Below are 22726 nucleotides of genomic sequence, written 5' to 3'. Positions count from 1 at the left end.
ATGTCAGCCGACCTAGCCTTCTTTAACCGGGAGCCGTGTTGTATGAGGGTCCCCCGGAGTACGCATTTTAGAGCCTCCCACTTAGTAAGAGGGTTGGTGTTGTCAGACTGATGGTCTTATATGAAGTCCTGAATCGCCTGTTCAACCGCCACAACACACGGGGTGTCTTTCAGCAAATTGTCATTTAGACGCCATGAAAATGTTCTACGCGATGTCGGGGGGTGGGCTAGACTAAGGTGTGCAGGTGCATGATCAGACCATAGTATGTTACCTAGGGATGTCAAGCAGGGATTGGGAGACTAAGAAGTAGTTAATGCGGCTATAGGAATTGTGGGCCACGGAATAACAGCTGTAGTCTCTCTCGAATGGGTGCTGCACTCGCCACACATCCACCAATTGTGCGGAGTGTAGGAGTGATTTTATGCGTGTGAGAGTGGTGTGGGATATGGAGGACTTACCTGAGGAAGTGTCCGCGGCTGGAGAGAGGGCCACATTGAGGTCGCCACCTAAAATGAAACAGGGACCGCCAAAAGAGAGTAGCTTGTTCAGAACCACGGATAGGAAGCTCCCCTGGTCTTGGTTCGGTCCATATACGTTAGCCACTGTGAAAATAGAAGAGTTAGATTTTAGTTTAAGGAATAGATAGCGGCCTAGGGGGTCAACCAGGGAGTCTAATACTTCAGGGTGGAATGATTTGTGAAAGGCTATGGATACTCCCTTAATTTTTCCTGTGGGTTTGTGCTATGATGCCATTGGTGGTAATAATGATTATTAAAGGTCGGAATATCCGAGCCCCTGAAATGGGTCTCCTGCAGGAGTACTGGCCTTGTGGAAATGGTACAGTATCTGGCTGCGCTTCTCGGGAATGTTGAAGCCCCTGCAGTTAAAGGAGGATAGGGTTATGTGGTCAAGCGGCATCATGGTAATATGGGGAGGAAATAACATCAGATCTGATCTGCATTAGCATCAAGGTCTGCTCGGTTTGAGTAAAGATGGGGATGAAAGAAAGGGGTGTAGGGAAGGGGAAGAAAGCAAAGAGGCTTCCTTTTTTAAACATTGTCAGTGTGGGGATCTCTCAGGTGATCCCAGACATCTGTCCCATCAAACCTCGGGCGGGGGGTGCATGTCCTGTGCCGGAACAAGGGGAAAAAAACCCAACATCAGGGTAAAGGTGTGTGCTCAGTAAGATCCATAGGAGAGTCAATCATCTGGGGGTTTCTGGGATGTGCCTCTGGGGAGCTTGTTCTTGCCGGATTTCTGCCATTGCGGTTGGAATGGGAGACCTGGCGTGGTGGGTGGGAGGGGCCAATCAGGCAAGGAGACTTGAGGTAACCCCAGCGTGCTCAGGAACCGTGGTAGGTCTCCCAGGGTTGGGGAAAGGGCTGTCTTGCCTTCATGATGAACCCGTAGTTGGAAAGGGAACTTCCATTGATACTTGATCTGCCTCTCTTGGAGTAGAGATGTGATGGTTTAAGAGCGCATCTCATGGCCAGAGTTTGGCGTGAAAGGTCTGGGAGCAGCATGACAGGAGTGTCATTCAGCCGAATGGAATCCTGTGTGCTGGCGGCTCTCATGATCTCTTCTTTAACTTTGTAAAAGTGTACCCTGCATAGCGTGTCACGGGTAAAAGAGGAGTCAGGATTTCTCGGGCCCGAGGTCCTGTGCACTCTGTCCAGTTCAATGGGGGTATCCTTAGGCTGCTGGAGAAGTTGGTTGAAGATGGCAGTGACGGGGCGTGGCCTGACACAGCATGTGAGCAGACGTTTCTCTTAGCAGCTCTAAGATCCCTCTGCACAATCCTATGCAATCCTCCTTACCTGCCACTCTGAATCGGCTGAAACTGCTCCAAAACACTCGGGGGAGACACTGTGCTATTTACTGTGGGACTCTGGTGGATGGGAAAACGAAAGGGGAAGAAACAGCCCCTGGCCAGGATGAATATCACCACACGCTCCTGCCAAGATGGCCGTCAGTCCACCATGCCGCAATCATCCCTGGCTTCCACGCCGGATCTTTTTGGTGAAGAGCCAGATCCCTCATTGCCACCATCTCCCGGGACCTCCGCTCCCCCGGCGCTGCCGGCCCATCCATCTCCCAGTGATGACGGCCTGGAGGACGGCCCGGAACAAGAGCCTACCCTGCTGGATGTCCTCAAAATAATCAAGGTAAATCATTCAGACATTATGGGTAATGTTGAGGAACTAAAGCTGGACATTACCATAATGCGCCAGGACATGCACAAAATGAGGGACCGGGTCTCTGATACCGAATGCCGTATCAGCGATCTGGTAGATACAGTCGGCCCGGTCCTACCTGCACTAAAAACACATGGCACCAAAATCCAATCCCTGGAGGATAAAGTCAATGATTTAGAGAACCGTTTATGCAGAAACAACCTGCGCTTGGTGGGCCTGCCTGAACGGGTCAAAGGTGCTGACCCGGTCTCCTTCCTAGAGTGCTGGTTCGCCCAGGAGTTTGGGAAGGACTGTTTATCCCCCTGTTTTGTCCTGGAGCGTGCTCACAGAGTACCTGGCAGACCGCTTCCTGCAGGCAACCCTCCTCGCACCATGGTAATCCATCTCTTAAACTACAGGGACAGGGACGCTATCCTGCATGCTGCCCGCATAAAAGGGAGCCTGAAGATTAATAATACATCAGTGTCCCTTTTTCCAGATTACTCCCAAGCAGTCCGTGCCGCAAGAGCTAAGTACCAACACATCAAGCAAAAATTGAGGGAGAAGACCATACAGTATTCTATGTTGTTTCCTGCTACACTGAGAGTAGTGCATCAAGACCAAGTGCATTTTTTCCAAACCCCAGCAAATGCCCTTTCCTGGTTTGAATCCCTGCACCAGCCTAGCCGCATGTCTGACCAGGCACCTGATACCTGATCTGGGTTTTCTCCCCCTGTTATTGTGCTTTATTGCTTTTTTCTGCCCCAACCTGGGGATCATACCTGTGGCAGGTATTCCAAGTTGTCTGATGTCAAGAGGATGCAGATCTCCACTTGATGACTATGCTGCTAAAGTTTGTTTTCTCCTGATCACTGACTGATCTAAAGTTTGTTCGCTGACTTGCCTGTATTGGCCATGTTCCTAGTATCTACTAGCAGTTTGGAGAATAAGCCAGCCCCTCATTCCTGGGGAATGACAGGGGTTAAATTCGGGCTACTGCCTGTCCTAAATGGACTTTTGTTTGTCATAGAATTGTTGTGTGGATGGATGACTGCTGTGTGTATGTGTGTGTATGTTATCTGCCTTGCCTCCTCCCCCCTCTGGGATTGCAGCCGTGTGGGTGCCTGTGTTTTGCTCAAAATAGCATCCGTCAATACCTTTGTCTTACCTTTTTCTTTTTTTAATATCTCACCATGTCTATGGTTAAATGTATCTCCTGGAACGTTCGGGGGTTAAATTCAAAATTTAAAAGGGCCTCCCTGTTTGATTTCCTTAAGGCACACAAGCCTCATATACTGTGCCTACAGGAAACACACCTTATGGAATCGAAAGTGCTTGCCCTCAAACACTGGGTCATGCACTGATACCACTCCACATATTCTAATTATGCCAGGGGGTGTAAATTCTCATAAGGAAGGGCCTCCCCTTTTCATGTGATCGAGTGGTCCTGGACCCCAAGGGTTGTTATGTTTTTATACAATGCATGATATATGCTACGCCACTGCTATTGGTAGTGGTGTACGCTCCCCCCCTGTCGCAGCTGCAATCTTCACCGATTTGAGCACACAATTTTCCATGTTGCCAACACTTCCTACCCTTATACTAGGGGACTTCAACTCAGTACTTGACCCTAGTTTGGATTGATTAAAACCCCTCCAATATGAATCTAGGATGTTTGGTCAGTGGTGTGCCTCCTTTGGTTATGTTGATCTCTGGCGACGAAATCATCCTAAGGCCAGGGAGTATTCCTGCCAATCCCGAACATACCATACTCTTTCCAGGCTGGACTATGCTCTGGGGACACCTGATCTGGTCTCATATATACAGACTGTTACATATTTACCTCAGACGATATTTGACCACTCCGCCCTCAGTGTTGAACTATTACTAGGCCATAGGCCCTCCTTTCGTGTGTGGAGACTCAGTCCCCTCTGGATCTCCACCCCCGAATTCCAGGAGCCGGTCCGGCAGGACATGTCCCACTATTGGGGGGACAATGCTGGGTCCGCTTCCTCTGGCCCCACATGGGACGCCTTTAAGGCGACAGTGCGGGGCTCCTACATTTCCAACATTGTCAATCACAGGAAGTCCTTCCGGGCTGCTCCTCTGGCCTTGGAGTCCGCCCTGGAGACTGCCAGGGCCCAATACTCTGCGCTTCCCACTCCGGACCCCCATGGAGTTTTGGTGGGAGTGCACAGGGCCCTGGACCTCCATAGGGCGGATGCAACGCGGAAGCAGCAGCTGTATCTGTCGGCCAGATTGCATGAATATAGTGACAAAAACAGTAAAATGTTGGCCTATCTCTCCCGTACGGAATACATTGACAGGACTATACTGCAAATTCAGCTAACTGATGGGTCTCTCAGTGCTCTCCCATCTGATCCCCTGACCATTAATCAGACTTTTATGACCTCCTATGAAAACCTTTACTCACCCCCGCCCCCCCCGGCCGAACTTGAGACGTTGGGGTTTTTTGAATCCCTCCAGTTCCCCGTATTAGAAGACTCGCATAACACTATCTTAGACAAACCCCTGACAATTGAAGAAATTACTGAAGCCATTTATTCTCTCCCCCTCAATAAAACTCCAGGATTGGACGGTTTGCCTGCCGAATGGTACAAAAATTATGTGGAAGAAATGGCACAGAAATTACACTCTCGGTTTGGACAGGCACTGGAGGATGGCATACTCCCCTACTCCATGTGTGAAGCCCTGATTGTTGTAATACCCAAGCCCGATAAGTACAAACTGTTGTGTGGGTCTTACCGTCCGATCTCATTACTTAATAGTGATGTCAAGGTGTTAGCAAAAATACTAGCTCTGAGACTGCAGAAGGTCATTCTTCACCTCGTTCATAGAGACCAGACTGGGTTTATGCCTGGTAAGAGTACGTATGATAACATTAGTCGGTTGTACCTGCATGTGCACAGGGCTCCCACTAACCAAAAAAGTGGACTAGTGTTATCGTTGGATGTGTTAAAAGCCTTTGACACAGTCAACTGGTCCTTTCTTTGGGAAACTATGCATCGTATGGGTTTCAGTTCCCAATTTATTAAGTGGGTCCGCCTGCTCTATACCAACCCTAGGGCAAGGATAAGTACCAATAAGGATGTTTCTGATGTGTTTCATTTACAAAGGGGTACTAGGCAGGGCTGCCCACTCTCGCCGCTTCTGTTTGCACTGACCATAGAGCCTCTTGCTCTATCGGTGCGGCAGACTGCGACGGTAGGTGGCATCTGCTACAGTGAACTGTCTGAAAAGATATCCCGATAAGCAGATGATGCCCTAATTTATCTGGATGGCTCAGAACAATCCTTTATTTCCCTGTTGGGAGTGGTGGAGGAGTTTGGGAGGGTTTCTGGGTTAAGAGTGGGCTGTGATAAGTCTGTGGCATTTCCTATAGGCCCTAAGCTTGACTATAACTACTTATCTCAATCCAATTTGACCATTCAACCCACATTTAAGTATTTGGGGATTTACATTAATGCAGATTTATCCATTTTTGAATCCCTCAATATTACTCCGATTATTACACATATGGAGACCAGGCTGCGTACCTGGGCCTCTCTACCACTAAATTTAATTGACAGTGTGAACATTTTTAAAATGATATATCTACCTAAATTTCTTTATGTTTTCAGGGCATCCCCAATCTTTTTGCTTGAAAAACTTTTCAACAAAATTAATTCACTCTTATCCTCCTTCCTCTGGCAGGGATCAAGCCCAAGAATTGCTAGGGCCTCCCTACAGGCAGCTAAGGTTGACGGTGGGTTAGCCTGCCCCAACCTGCGACACTACTTTATAGAGTCACAGCTGGCATACGTTTATGACTGGTTCCTGGAGGCCTCCTCATCCTGTTCCACTGCTTTATTAAATGCTCTTGCTGGTTCTGGGGCCTCACTTATTGATGTGCTACATAGATCCATACCTAAACGTTGCTCCCGTGGTTCTCCGATAGAAGTTAGCTGGCTAACCCGGCATGAGGGAAATAAGGTGATCACAAACTCAGGTGGGGTGTCTCCCAAAGCCCCCTTATGGCACACCCCTAACTTCTTAGAGCTCCTGGGTCACCCTGACTCCCTGTGGTGGATGCGAATTGGTGTAACCCATATCTCTCACATTTTTGTTAATGATGCATTCATCTCCTTTGAAGACTTGAAGGCACGGTGTGGCGTGACTAACAAATTCTTTTTTAAATATCTTCTACTACGTCATGCCACCAGGGCACAATTCAATGGCCTGACCCAGGAGCTCAATGAACTACCTTTGGAAGTGCTATTTTCATACCCAGACATTGAAAAACCTGTCACGACTATCTATTCACGCCTGCAGGCTGCTGGGGTAAAACCCTTCCAGATTGCTCAGCGGAAATGGGTAGTAGACATTCCCGGGCTGTCCGAGGAGGGGTGGGAAGAGGCCTCGGAGGTCTGTTTTTTGGATCTTATTGGGTCTAATGACCAATATGTACGGTTTAAATTTATACACCAGTTGCACTATACTCCTGCCAGGCTCGCCCGTATGGGTTATGACTCCGCTGCCTCCTGTTTCAGGTGTGGCTCCACTGATGCCGGGTACATGCATATGTTTTGGTCCTATAAAATAAAATAAAAACTCTGCGCTTACTCAACCCAATAGCAGCTAACACAACAAAAAAAGGAAATTTGTGAAAGTAACAAGTGCATATAGAGTGTAGCGCTAATTATATCCAATAAGCATAGGGTTGTAATATTGCATACACCGAAAACATAAAAAAGGAAAAAATACATGTATCTCAAACGTTACACAACACTTAGTGTAGAAAACCCTAACGGTCTTCAAATATCTGTTGAGTGTGAAAAACGTTCATAGTCCAATATTATAAGTAAAATGATTCTGTTCACCACGTGGATAGCTGGTATAAAGACATATGGATGTGATGGGTCCCCCACAAAGAAGCAGTGCAGGCTTACCGGAAGGGTTAGACTCATACGAACGTATGTTCAATGAGTCGATAAGGCTTGTATTACCAACAGGCAGTAAAGGAGGGTCTTTGGGCCAGACGGCGATGAGATCCAAATTGCATCATGAGCTTTAGAGAGACTCTTCTAAAGGTAGCTTGGTCTCGGTGGATCAGCCCATAAAGAATAGAAAAAGGGGCCACATAGCATAATTCCGTTTGATCCAACAAATTTATTAAAAGGTAAAACACTTACATTTTCCGTAATAAAAAAGTGCTTGGTATAAAATTACTGCCCGCCACCTATAAAATTGATCTTGCGGCGAATCCGCCGCAGAGACTACTTTTATCTGAAAGCCGACCGCCGCACGAAAACGTGGATACTGGGGTTATAGCAGCTAGCTTCAGCCCCCCTCGCTTCCCCCCCTTTGCCCCCCGGCTTCAGCCCCCCTCTGAAGGGCCTGCGATGTTTGTGGGTGGTTGAGCGCCACAGGTAATGCTCAGTGCTCCTGTAGACTGGACGGTGATGAACGGGGGCGGGAAGGATGGAATGACATTTCCCACCTGCAGTGATTGTAGGCAAGTGTGTGTGTGTGTGTGTATGTGTGTGTACGGCTGTATTGGATTGTGAATGCAACTTTACTGTTTACAGCACTATGACTTACTGAAGTTGGACCCTGTGCAGTCCACGTTTATCAACCTGCTATACTTCCAGTACAAGTTTTTTTCCTCCGTTGAGGAATAGGGATCCACTGACACCCGGTTGTTACTAGTAAGCCCTGCTTGGCTAATGTTACGGAAGAATGTGACATAGATACAAGATGTAACCGTCTATATATTTCTGTTTTGTACTATAACTTGTTTTTTCATGAACAAAATCAATAAATAAATATGTTAAAAGAAATAAAAAAAAAAAGAAGATGGCAGTGCCCCTGCTAGGTCTTTGTGTTCTACCTTTTCAGGGATGCCACGGATCCTGATATTGTTCCGTCTATTATGGTTCTCGATGTCATCCTGGTGATACATAAGCTGCTGCAGCATGACAGTGTGGGAGTTAATAGTCTCTTCATGGGATTGCAGCGTATTACAGATGCCATCAGTGGTGTTTTCTACATCTTCCATGCGGTTCCCCAGATCTCTCTTAAGTTCATTAATCTCCTTTCTATAAGTCTTCTCCATATGGGAGACATAATGCTCAAAATCGTCTTTAGTGGGCAGGGATCGCAAGTAAGTGTGCATGGATCGCATCTGTGACTCCATGTCCCATCCGTCTCCAGAGCGCAGGGAAGCCTGTGAGAGAAGGTGTGGGCTGTGGGGGCTGCAGGAGGGAGTCTCAAAGTCAGTAAGGAAGGCTGAGCGGCCTCTAGAGCGTACCTGCATGTCTGCTGGCTCAGAGCGGGCCGGGGATGGAGGCGCCGCCGCCGCCATCTTGGATTTCTCCTGGCTGAGGAAGGCCGCAGATTCCTCGGGTCACAAACCAGCCTAAATCCCCCTGTGTGCGGTCTCCGGCAGGCTTGGAGTGATCTTTGGGTTTCCCTTTACCCAACTGTGTGCTTTGGAGGCTGTGCAGGTGGTGATGGAGGAGATCTAACCCCATGAGAGCTGCAGGAATCGGGAGCTGCAGCGGTATGCGTCCTACAGCTCCATGCGCTAGGCCATGCCCCTGGGAGAATAAATTTAATGTTTTCAATCGTTCCTTATGACTGAGGTCCTTCAGTCCCCTTATTATTTTTTGCCCTTCTCTGGACTCTCTTCAGTTGCAGCACATCCCTTCTGAGGACTGGTGACCAGAACTGGGTGACATACTCAAGATGTGGCCGAACCAAAGTTTTTGTAAAATGGCAAAATTATAGTTTTATTACTTGAGCAAATAACCTTTTAACGCATGCTAATATTCTACTGGCCTTGCTTGCTGCATCTTGGCATTGCATCCTATTGCTGAGTCATCAACTAGGACCCCCAGATCTTTTTCCATCCTTGATCCCCCCTGAGGTTCTCCCTCTAGAGGAAAGCTTACATTGGCAACCTGTTGATCAGGGTCCACCTATCCACCGGCTGCAGATGACACATGGATAGCGAACAGGTTCCTGCGCCACCGACCCCTGCCTTCTAAGTGCCTGTCCTTGCCTTTCCTCCCAGCGGGCTCCACCGCGCCATCCCATCCCGGTCTCTCTCTCTTTCTCCAGCCTCATCCGCGGCTCCGCTGCTCTTTCTATGTCCTGGTCCCTCTCTCTCTTCTTCCCCCTCCAGCCTCCTCCGCCGCTGTCATCAGTGAACAGCGGAGACCGGGAGAAAGCACTGAGGGCGGGGGGGAGGAGCCAGCCAAATTAACTTTTTAAGTTAAACCACTGATGATTGGTTGCTAGGTCACAGGGTGGTCCTAAGTAACCATTCACCAGTTTGCTAATATGAAAATTGACTCTGCCATCTTCTGCCCTCTGTCCAGAACTGTGCTGCTTCCGGTCTCCGCTGTGGAAAAAGGTAAGACACTGCTATGGGAGGGAAGGGGGGCCAGAGGTTACTGCTATAGGGGAAGGGGGCAGAGGACACCACTGTGTGTGTGTGCGGGGTGATGTCAGGGGGTCAGAGGACACTGTTATAGGCAGGAGAAAAGATATTTTGCTTATCATCTAATAAGGATAAAGCACCACATCCCTTGAAAGATAATTGGAAATTTAGAAAAACATTTGGGATTTTTAAGGTGCTAAATTAGGACAAAATCATTTATATAAAAATAGAAATTTATTAGAGCAATAAAAACAAACATACAAAAAGTAGATATTGATATTACAGTACTAATACATGTGATGACTGATTTAATCTCTACATGTTTCGCCTTGGTAATTTGCTTCTTCAGGAGAATTAATTGATATCAGGCACAATGAGCACTAAAAATAAACAGAATTTTTTAGAAAAATAGGACAATCAATGGTCACAAAATATCAACGATATGTAACACAAATTTACAAATTGGAAAACATTCCTCGATTGGGAAAATGCACAGCGCCAAAGCCATAACTGGTCATAATAATTACCTTTGTATTCAAAAGCTAATTGCATATAAATTGAGTCTCCAGAATCATGGGGATATGAAAAGTCGGATCATCGGGTATAGCCATAGAGGGGTATGTATCTAGAGTACAGCCACTGGTAATGGTCCAGAAACTAAAGGGTGGAGTGATGAAAACAATTAGACGCAGGGCAACAAAAAAGAAGCCAATTACCAGGGCGAAACCTGTAGAGATTAAATCAGTCAGCACATGTATTAGTACTGTAATATCAATATCTACTTTTTGTATGTTTGTTTTTATTATCATTATTTATTAATTAAATTTATTTTTTTTATAAATGATTTTGTCCTAATTTAGCAATCCCAAATCCCAAATGTATTTCTAAATTTCCAAACTGTTATGGGCAGGGTTATCCCCATAGCAGTGTCCTCTACCACCTGATCACATCACCTCCCCACCCGCCTGATCCCTGCATTCTGAGCCTAATACAATCCTTAACCCTGAATTCTGAGCGCAACGCACTCCTGACCCCTGCATTCTGAGCGCAATGCACTCCTGATCCCTGCACTCTGAGCGTAAAATGCACTCCTGAACCCTGCATTCTGAGCATAAAACGCACTCCTGAGCCCTTCATTCTGAACGTAAAATGCACTCCTGAACCCTGCATTCCTAGAATAAAACGCACTCCTGAACCCTTCATTCTGAACGTAAAATGCACTCCTGAACCCTGCATTCTGAGCACAAAACGCATTACTGAACCCTGCATTCTAAGCACAAAACACACTCCTTAACCCTGCATTCTGAGTGTAAAGTGCACTACTGAACCCTGCATTCTGAGTGTAAAATGCACTCCTGATCCCTGCATTCTGAGCGTAAAATGCAATCCTGATCCCTGCATTCTGAGCATAAAATGCACTCCTGATCCCTGCATTCTGAGCGTAAAACGCATTCCTGAACCCTGCATTCTGAGTGTAAAACGCACTCCTAATCCCTGCATTCTGAGCGCAAAGCACTCCTTAACCCTACAGTCTGAGCTCAAAGCAATCCTTAACCCTGCATTCTGAGTGAAACGCACTCCTTAACCCTGCATTCTGAGTGCAACACACGCCTTAACCCTGCATTCTGAGTGCAACTCACTCCTGATCTCTGTATTCTGAGCGCAACGCACTCCATAACCCTGCATTTAGAGCGCAACGCACTCATGATCACTGCATTCTGAGCGTAATGCACTGGTGAACCCTGCATTTTCTGCATAACGCCTAAACTCTGCACTCTTGTAATACTTATTTTATTTTAGTCCTGAGTTAAAATATTTTATCAAAAAAAAAAAGGTCGGGCTAACTGTCTTTTTTTTGTGTGTGTGTGTGTGGGGGGGTGATCTTTGACTTCATTAGTGTTGTTCAAATAGATCTCCATCTCTCGAAGGTTGTCTACCCCTGGCTTACATTCGTATTTTTAGCTCCCAGGTGCATTACTATTTATTTCCCTACATTGAACCTCATTTGCCATGTGTTTGCCCACACCTCTATTTTATCATTTATATATATTATATTATTATTATTTTATTATTATATTATATAATATATATTATATATATTATGTATTATATATGTTTTCCTGTAAAGTTGCTATATCCTATTGTTAAGTATTTGCTCAGCTTAGCTTTATATCATCAGCAAACACGGAGATTAAACCATTTCTCCCAATCTCTATTTCATTTATAACCAAGTTAAACAGGATTAGTCCCAGGACAGAGCCCTGGGGTACCCCACTTATAACTCCAGACCATTCAGAAGGTACACTATTTATCACCACCCTCTGGATGCGCCCCCGGAAACCAGTTTTCTATCCAGGTACATATAATATGGTCAACGCCAACAGATTTTAATTTGTGGATTAAGTGTTTATGGGGTACCGTGTTAAATGCTTTGGTGTAGACACTCTACATTCACAGGCATTCCTTTATACAGATTACAGCTAGTTGTGGGCTGTGTGTTCTTATGTTCGACTCGAACATCAGCTGTTCGTGTGTTCGCTAAACACACGAACAAACGGAGCGCCCCATAATGCACTGCTCTCTCACATTGCATTGATTGCTGATGACTGGCCAATGCATGCACCTGGTGTATGCTTTGGCCAATCACAGCACAATGTACTGTGAGAGCCATGATTGGCCAAAGGCACGGTGCCTTTGGCCAATCATGGCTCAGGGGCTAGGTCCACGCCCCACACTATATAAGGCTGCTTACACGGCAGATTAGGCAGGTAGTTATTGGATAGTGTGTTCAGTCAGTTTAGTGCAGTCAGTGTAGTGTACAGTAGTGTTGTGTGAATAACAGTGTAGTGGTGTCACTGAAGTGTTGGTGTGTACAACACGTCTGCATCACCCCACTGATCCCATTTTTTTTTCATTGATAATATTTATTTTTTTGCAAAATCAGGTTCTGTTGCTGCAATATTAGTGCTCGCCCTTCTGTGTCACAGGAGTTATTCCTTCTGCGTCAGCAGTAGTTTCCATTTTTTAGTTATTTTTTATTTTTAGTGAAGCAGCACTAATAATATTTAGTGCATAATTGCTGTCCCCCCTTTTGCATCACAGGTGTTCCTCTTTCTGCATCTGCAATGGTTTCCTTTTGTTTTTTGGGGGGTTTTTTTGCGCAGCAGCACTAAGAATATTTAGGGCATAACTGCTGTCCCCCCTTTTGCGTCAGCAGTGGTTTCCTTTTCTTTAATTATTATTATGAATATATATAGATATAGATATCTTTATCTATAGATATATATATAATTTTTTTTCCCGCAGCAGTAAAAAGAAAAAATTCTCCACAGTTGCTTCACCCTTACTTTCTTTATTAAAAAAAAATAAAATAAACTATAATAAAATGGTAAAATCCTCTCATCCCACACTCTGTAATAAAAAAATAAAAAACAATAATAAAACAGAATGAAATGAGGTGTAATTTATTCTCCTAGAACGTCTGATGGTGCTCCCTGCATGTTGAACCTCTCTATGTGGCCAGGCTGTGAAAAAGTCTCACACATGTGGTATCGCCATACTCAGGAGGAGTAGCAGAATGTATTTTGGGGTGTAATTGGAAGTATGTATATGCTGTGTGTGAGAAATAACTTGTTATGTACAAGAATGTTATTCTCTTTCTTTGTAAACCTGAACTATATTTAACTCAAAACAATAAAATATTTTAAAAGAGAAATAACTTGTTATTATGACAATTTTGTGTAAAAATTTTTTTTAAAAAACTTTAATTTTCCCAAAAATTGTGGGAAAAAATTACAATGTCAAAAAACTCACCGTGCTTCTTACTAAATACCTTGGACTGTCTACTTTCCAAAAAGGGGTCATTTGGGGAGTATTTGTACTGTCCTGACATTTTAGGGCCTCAAGAAATGAGAGGCCCATCAGGACATCAGGTGTGATTATTTTTTTATGATTTGCACCATAGCTTGTAGACTCTTTCACACAGACTAAATAATATCCACTAATTTGGGTTATTTTTACCAAAGATATGTAGCAGTATAAATTTTGGCCCAAATTTATTTGCAAAATGTTATAATAGAAACTAAAAAAAAATGTTGTTTTTTTGAAAATGTTCGCTCTTTTTTTACTTATATCGCAAAAAAAAATAACAGTGGTGGATAACCACTTGCTGACCTGCTCACGTACCTTTACTGCGGCAGGTCGGCTCTCCTGTGCGAACCAGCGTACCTGTATGTCGGTCCTTGCGGGAGTGTGCACGAGGACTTGATGTCCGCTGGCGACCCGCAATCGCTTTGTAAAGAGGCAGAATGGGGAACTGCTTATGTAAACAAGGTGATTCCCCGCCTAATGACATGTCAGAGATCCTCTGTTCCCAGTGATCGAGAACATTGATCTCTATCATGTCCCAGTGAGCCCACCCCCCCTACAATTAGAACACACCCAGGGAACACACTTAACTCCTTGATCGCTTTGTCCCACCACCCAACTCTGGCTCTTATTACTACAACTACAAGGCCTTTTGTAGTATTGTCATGTTGGCAGTGGTGTCAGCCAATTACGAGTTTCTATACCTGGACATTGGGAAGAACGGCAGAAACTCTGATGGAGGAGTGATAGCCTAGACAAAGTTCTACCGGCATCTACAAAATGCCACCTTGTGGTTGCCACCTCCTGAGGAGAATGTGGAGGGCCTCAACTTTGTTATGTAGTGGATGAGGCTTTTGCTCTGGGGCAACATCTCATGAGCCCGTTCCCCATGAGGAACATGACCCCAGAGCAGAGGGTTTTCACTTACTGGCTGTCTCGTGCCAGAAGAGTGGTGAAGAATGCATTTGGCATAATGGCAAGCCGGTTCCGTCTCTATCTAATGGCCATGAACCTGGCTGAATATGAACTGAACCATGTGGTGTTGTGCTGCTGCATTCTACACAACTATTTAAGGAAGAATGCAGCCAGCTATCTGGCCTCGGTTTCGAATGAGGTCAACTTTGCAGCAGAAACAGCAGTGATGACGGCTCTAGAAAGTGGCCATACTGGCTTACCCGCCCAAAGTGCCCGCAAAGTCAAACAAAAGTATGTGGATTTTTACAGGGGGTATGTGGGTACAGGGGCAATTGCATTACAGCAAAATGTGGCGGATGTCCAGTAAAACTTTTTTGGAAAACTAAACTCATATTTCATTTGAATTACTGTTTGTGTTTCTTATCTGTCTCCTAGGTTCATAAATGGCCTTTTAATTTTGGTCATTTTCTTCAATGGTGCAAACGTAACTTATTTGACACATGAGGTGACAAGCTCTTCTTCAGCTAACTATTATGTTGTGCTGTGCGTCTGCTACACACACACAATGTTATTGTTGTTAATGTATATAATGGATTAATCACTAGGTGCCCCCGCTATAGCCAAAATATGGTTACAGCGCGGCGCTGAATTCTTGGGAGGGCGTCCCTGGACGTCCTCCTGGTTACTCCTTCCTTGCGTGCCGCCGCAGGCGCGCATCGGGGAAAATCTGTGTTGGCCGTGTCCCTTGGACGCAGTCAATCACAAATCGTGCTAAATGGCCAATCATAGCGGCCATTTAGCACTCGATCAGCGTGTCCAATGGGGGATGATCTCAAATGTAAACATCATCTCTCATTACCAGCTCTCCCTCCTCACACAGAGACTGCATGTGAGGAGGGAGAGCGACCTGTGCTGCAGCGTGAGTGAACACTAACACAGTGCCACACTAACACAAAACACAGTGCCCACAGTACCTATCAGTGCCATCTGTCCCCAGTACCACCTGTCCCCAGTGCCACCTGTCAGTGCCATCTGTCCCCAGTGCCATCTGTCATCAGTGCCACCTGTCAGTGTCACGTGCCATCTGTTATCAGTGTCACGTGTCATTAGTGCCACGTATCAGTGCCATCTGTCATCAGTGCCACATTAGTGTCACGTGTCATGAGTGCCACGTATTAGTGCCATCTGTCATGAGTGCCACGTATTAGTGCCATCTGTCATCAGTGCCACATCAGTGTCACGTGTCATCAGTGCCACGTATTAGTGCCACCTGTCAACCTGTCATCAGTGCCACATCAGTGTCACGTGTCATCAGTGCCATCTGTCAGTGCCACATCAGTGTCACGTGTCATCAGTGCCACATCAGTGTCACATGTCATCAGTGCCACCTGTCAGTGCCACATCAGTGTCACGTGTCATCAGTGCCACGTATCAGTGCCATCTGTCATCAGTGCCATATCAGTGCCATCTGTCATCAGTGTCATGTGTCATCAGTGCCACATATTAGTGCAATCTGTCATCAGTGCCACATCAGTGTCACATGTAATCAGTGCCACGTATTAGTGCCATCTGTCATCAGTGCCACATCAGTGTCATGTGCCATCAGTGCCATCTGTCATCAGTGCCACATCAGTGTCACATGTCATCAGTGCCACGTATCAGTGCCATCTTTTATCAGTGCCACATCAGTGTCACGTGCCATCAGTGTCACATATTAGTGCCATTTGCCATTAGTGCCATGTATTAGTGCCATCTGTTATCAGTGTCACATCAGTGTCACGTGTCAGTGCCACATATTAGTGCCATCTGTCATCAGTGCCACATCAGTGTCACGTGTCATCAGTGCCACGTATTAGTGCCATCTGTCATCAATGCCACATCAGTGCCACGTGCCATCAGTGCCATGTATTAGTGCATCTGTCATCAGTGCCACATCAGTGTCACGTGTCATCAGTGCCACATATCAGTGCCATCTGTCATCAGTGTCACATCAGTGTCACATGTCATTGTCCTGGTGCTCCAGGGCCTTCAAAAGTGTAATAGGTAGTCAACAAGTTAGATGTTAAATTTATGCTCCTAGAACACCTGATGGTGCTCCCTGCATGTTGGGCCTCTGTATGTGGCTAGGCTGTGAAAAAGTCACACACATATGGAATCGCCATACTCAGGAGGAATAGCAGAATGTATTTTGGGGCGTCATTTGTGGTATACTCATGCCATGTGAGAGAAATAACCTATTACAATGACAATTTTGTGGGGAAAAAAATCTTCATTTTGCAAAGAATTGTGGGAAAAAATGACAACATCAAAAACCTCACCATGCATCTTACTAAATACCTTGGAATGTCTACTTTCAAAAAAGGGATCATTTGGGGGGTATTTGTACTTTCTTGGCTTGTTCGGGTCGCAAGAAATGAGATAGGCCATCAGTACATCACGTGTGATCAATTTTTTATGATTTGCACCACAGCTTGTAGACTAACTTTCACACAGACCAAATAATATCCACTAATTTGGGTTATTTTTACCAAAGATATGTAGCAGTATAAATTGTGGCCAAAATTTATGAAGAAAAAATAATAATTTGCAAAATTTTATCACAGAAACTAAGAAAAATGTGTTTTTTTCAAAGTTTTTGATCTTTTTTCATTTATAACGCAAAAAATAAAAAACACAGAGGTGATCAAATACCACCAAAAGAAAGATAAATTTGTATGAAAAAAAGGACAAAAAATTTAATTTATTTGGGCACAATATTACATGACTGAGTAATTGTCATTCAAAGTGTGAGAGCACAGAAAGCTGAAAATTGGTCTGGGCAGGAGGGGGGTTTAAGTCCCCAGTAGGCAAGTGGTTAATGATAAAAATATTCATCCTTTTCAACTCCTTGAATTAATTGGTTGGAGTCCCTAAACTGGCCTGATTTTGGCACATTTTACAGCATATTGTCACTGTAACTGCACCAACTTAACAAATACACTGGTATTGAGCATTGAAATAAGAAGCCACACATTGTTGAGTATAAAACATTTTACTCAAAGCACATTCACATGTGCGTTATAAGTGGTTTTTAAACAAACCAACATCTTGGTGTATAACATTTTTGACATTATTTTGCCTTTTTTGGGGGCTAAACAGGTATGTTTAACATACACATCCCCAACTCAGGAACTTACAAAGTTTGACTTTGCTAAAGTGAGGGCCTTATGAGACATTAGTATGTCAAAACTGTGTTGATCTTGTCTTCATCAGATGGGGTGATTTCACCCCTCTAAAAGCCACATTTTGAAGATGCACACAAATTTGGACTCAAAATTTGGATTTCCCTCATGATCCCATGCCTAAAATGTGTGTCTTTTCTCTACATCTATTTTGCTAAAGCCCCAAAACACACAGTGTGTCAATATGTGCAAGCTCCCATCATGGGGGATCAATGGACATGTTTCGGGGTTGCAACCCCTTCCTTTCACATACTTTAGTTTGGAGGAAGGGGTTGCACCCACAAAACACATACATTGATATCACATGAAGGGAGATAGCACATGTTGACACACTGTGTGTATCTTCAAAATTTGACTTGCGATTCATTTAAAACTGTAAAAACACGTACAACATAACGACAACTATAAAATGTTATTTTTGTTTAGATTTTCCCTAAAATATCTATGATGTTGCTCAGTCTTTTTTGAACATCATGGATGTTTTGTTTCATTTGTTCCAAATCACGATTCCAAACCATGATCTCACTGATCAGGATTTATGCACTTGCACTGCTGAAGTGAGTTTATTCTTCCACAACATCCACATCACCTAAAAATTAAAACAAACAGGAGGGCGTGGCCTGACATAGCATGGAGTAGGACGTGTGTGCTCTGTGCTCCGTCCACTACTCCTTTTCTAATTCATACTGCTCTCTGGCAATATCCTGTACCAACCTAGCAGGACCCCCTGAGGACCCTGCACACCTGCAACCACGGCTCCACTGTTCTCCGACCATACGACGGCCTCAGCGGAGCGGTGATCTCACACGCGGCTGCTGCATTCAGGAAGGACCGCAGCTTCGGCCTAATCCTGGAGGTCCGCGGCCTTCTTGCTCCACCCGGCCTGCCAACTAGTATTACCTCCCGGCCTTCCTGACTCACAGCTCTATACCTTTTAGGACAGCCTAACTAGCCGGATACAGTGGGGGTGAGGACCGCCACAGATACTAGCCATGACTCCGCCGAAAACACCAAAGGCCACCCTGGCTAAACTGGATCAATATCGCTGCCAGGAGAAAGAAAGTGCTGGGGAAGATGTTCATACACGTTTATAACGAAATTCTTGAATTACAAGGACAGAGATGCAGCGCTAGGGAAAAGGGTAACATCCACCTTGGAAACTCTAAGATCGCCATCACCCCTGACTTTTCTGCCGAGGTACAGCGCCGCCACCAGGGCATCATGGAGGCGAAGAGGAGGCTCCGGATACAACATCTTAAATACTCTATGCTATTTCTAGCTCATCTTAGAGTCGAGAGAGATGGCCAAGTGTTCTTCTTTGAGAATCCTGAGGAAGTCCTTACCTGGTTGGAGCACCCAGAGCCTTCCAGAATGGCAGCGGAGTAACCTGGCCGAACATGTCCATCGGCAATACTGATCGTTCGTCGCCATCACCCACATATTACGCACCGCCGCGGGAGTCTGCTAATGCATCGAATCCTGGTATGTTACCTTCTTGTTGTCCCCCCCTGGCCGCCCGTGGCACATACCCTCTTGCTCCTCACCCCTGGGATCTCCTGAGACCCCCCATTTGCCTTCCCCTGCTTTAATCCTATCTAACTGTAACTTGCAAAGGGGGTCTCCTATACTCAGGGCCTCCTATTGACTGGTCGGTCCCTAGACATACCCTGGAGACTGCAATTGCGGAGCACAATCAGTCCTACACTCTGTATGCATAACACAACAAATTTTCGCCCCCCAGCAACCGGAACATACATCTCTCTATTATGTGACTGCAGCGCTTTGATCCCACACTGTACTTTTGGTTCACAGTACAAAGAGGAGCCTGTTGCTCTTTATTTGTGGGCCTCATGTCACCCGCACCATTCATGCGGAACGATCGCTGCAGATTCTTTACATAGCAGCAGGACGTTTTGCTTTTACCTGCTTCCGGTTGTCACTTACCTTTGCTTTTGGGCACATACCCGCATCAGTTGGGGAAGATGCAGGGTGCGGAGGGGGAGGTTAGTTTTTACTTGATGGAATGCAATACAGCAGAATGCAGGCTGACACTGATACTGCATAGAAGGCAAACCTTTTATTCATGTAATATGCATAATGTCTTCATACTAGACCAGGAATGTTGCCCTCACCATTACCTACTACAGCTTCAACCCACACTAGATCCTCCCGACTCATCACCTCCTTTAATCTCACTGACACCGGGTGTCTTAAGTTCCCGCTCAACCGAGCTTACTCCTGTTTCTCGGCCACTCATAACACCATGTCCCGCATAGACTTCATACTTATGTCCAACACCCTTGTCCCAAGATTACTGAGAGCTGAGTTCTCCCCTATACTACTTTCAGACCACAGCCCATATTGGATTAGCCTTTCCGTCCTGTTAGACAAACCACCCCGTACGTTGGAGAATCTATTTTTTAGAGAATGAGGGATCTGCATCCCCAGATATAGTATGGGAACCCTTTAAATTACACGCACGCCTGACTCTGACCTCATGTATCAACAGGCTGAAGGCTAATTCAGCAGCCGCACTGGACAGGGCAATGTGGGATCTGTCCTCCTCTGAACAGGGGTACATGTTAGACCCCTCTCCTGTTGGGGCTGCCCAACTCAGGTTACAAACCAGGGTGGTCAACCAGCTACAGCATGAGATGGGCAGGAGAAAACTTTTCTTTGCCAGAAAAAATTGTTTGAACACGGGGAGAGAGCGGGTAAACTGTTGGCCTATCTAGCACATAGCGAGGAAAGACCCCCTACTGTCATTTCACTTACTGGCCCTAATGGGGAAAAGATCACGGAACCCCAAGCTGTCACTACCAAATTTAGGGACTTCTTTACTCAGCTTTACATGTCTCAGGTTTCCACCACTGAAGCTCAATTGGAAGATCTACTAGCCGGAATCACCTTCCCACAGCTAAACGACACCGAAATGGCTATGCTAGATGCACCTCTTACACTCGAAGAAATAACCACAGCGATTGCGAGCTTCACCAGATCCAAGGCCCCAGGCTCAGATGGGTTACCCATAGAATTTTACTCTCAATACAGCGAGATACTTACACCCAAGTTATTGTCCCTCTATAACCATTTATTCAACAGCTTCACCCTACCTCCATCGATGGGCGAGGCGGTTATTATCCTCATACCTAAACCGGGCAAGGACCCATGCTTCCGGGAATCTTATAGACCCATATCGCTCCTGCAGGTAGACATAAAGATTTTGGCCAAAGTACTTGCCCTCCGCCTTAACCAAGTGATACTAACCCTGATCCATGCTGACCAAGCTGGATTTATGCTGGGACGTAACATCTCCTTCACCCTCAGAAAATTATATATTAACTTACAAGCGACACATACTAATGTTGGGTCCCGGGTGGTGGTGGCTCTGGACACTGCCAAGGCCTTTGATTCAGTGGAGTGGCGATACCTTTGGGGATGCCTACGTAGCTTTGGTTTTTTACCTAATTTCATTAAGTGGGATCAATTATTATATCTGGCCCCCAAGGGTAAGGTAGTGGCCAATGGGAGGGCCTCTCAGACGTTTGACTTATCCAGGGGCACTAGGCAGGGCTGCCCACTGTCTCCGCTCCTCTACGCCCTGGCAGTGGAGCCCCTTGAAATATCCATTAGAGAGGACCCCGAAATCCAGGGTCTCTGCCTTGGATCCCTGGCTGAAAAAATGAGCTTATAAGCAGATGACACGCTACTATACCTGGCCGACTCTACCACATCTCTTCAAAAGGCATTACATATGATGGAACACTTTGGTCAGTTCTCCGGCCTTAAAATTAACTGGGAGAAATCCCAAATATTGCCCATGGATAGTTTCCCCTCTCCCAAGCTACAGGAACAGTTACCACTCCAGCGAGTAAACACTATCAAATATGTTGGAGTATTGGTGAATAGGACACTGGCTGACTATATATCCCTGAACATAGAGCCCCTTTTCAATCTCATCAAGTCTAAAACTCAGGTGTGGGCGAGACTGCCGCTCGGTGTGTGAGGCCGCATTAATATCATTAAAGGGGTTGTAAAGTTATTTTTTTTTTTTTTTTTTTAAATAACAAACATGTTATACTTACCTTCACTGTGCAGCTCGTTCTGCACAGAGTGGCCCCGAACCTGGTCTTCTGGGGTCCCTCGGCGGCTGTTTCAGCTCCTCCCCGCAAGCATTTACCACCTTCATGCGAGCTCCCTCGCACGGTGGTGAGTGCTTGCGGGCGCGCTCCCGTGATACAGCCGGCGGCTATAGCCGCTCGCTGTATCACTCGGCCCCGCCCCCCGGCGCGCCGCGTCATCGGATGTGATTGACAGCAGCGCGAGCCAATGGCTGCGCTGCTTTCAATCCATCCACTGCAGCCAATCAGCGACCAGGCTGAGCTGCAATGAAGATGACGAGCACGAGCAGCGAAGATTCGAGGCGTCAGGTAAGTAAAACGGGGGGGCTGGGGGCGGCGGTACTGTCAAAAGTTTTTTCACCTTAATGCATACAATGCATTAAGGTGAAAAAATTTTTACCTTTACAACCCCTTTAAAATGATACTACTACCTAAAGTATTGTATATGCTTTGGCACACACCTGTATACTTACCCTTAAAACTTTTTAAATCAATGGAGGCCATACTCAGGACATTCGTTTGGGGTACCAACAGACACAAGCTGACCTGGAGAGTCCTTAAGAACCCTACTGACCTCGGCAGAACGGCCCTCCCTGACTTGAATCTCTATTACCTCGCATCCCAACTGTCTCAGCTATACCACATAGACAAAACCGACAGACTCAGATTCCTCACACTCCTCTGTCCACAGTGGGCGCAACTAAGCATAGATCCACTTACTGCAATCTCAGTGGGAATAACTCCAAAAGAGACTGTGGGTCTCTCTTGTACCAATATAGGCGCGTATGGGACATTGCCACTAAAATGTTAACGACCCCTAAATACAACGACTACACCCCTCTATGGCACAATAAATTACTCTCAGAGTTTCTCTCGATCCCTGACACAGAGATACAGAGATATGGAGCGAACATGGGATATATTACTTGCACCACATAATTTCCGACGCCACACTTAAAAACTTCGAGGACCTCCAAAATTAGT

The sequence above is a fragment of the Aquarana catesbeiana genome, linkage group LG01 (assembly GCF_042186555.1).
Source record: "Aquarana catesbeiana isolate 2022-GZ linkage group LG01, ASM4218655v1, whole genome shotgun sequence".
NCBI classification, from domain to species: domain Eukaryota; kingdom Metazoa; phylum Chordata; class Amphibia; order Anura; family Ranidae; genus Aquarana; species Aquarana catesbeiana.
Note: the sequence above shows the minus strand (reverse complement) of the source record.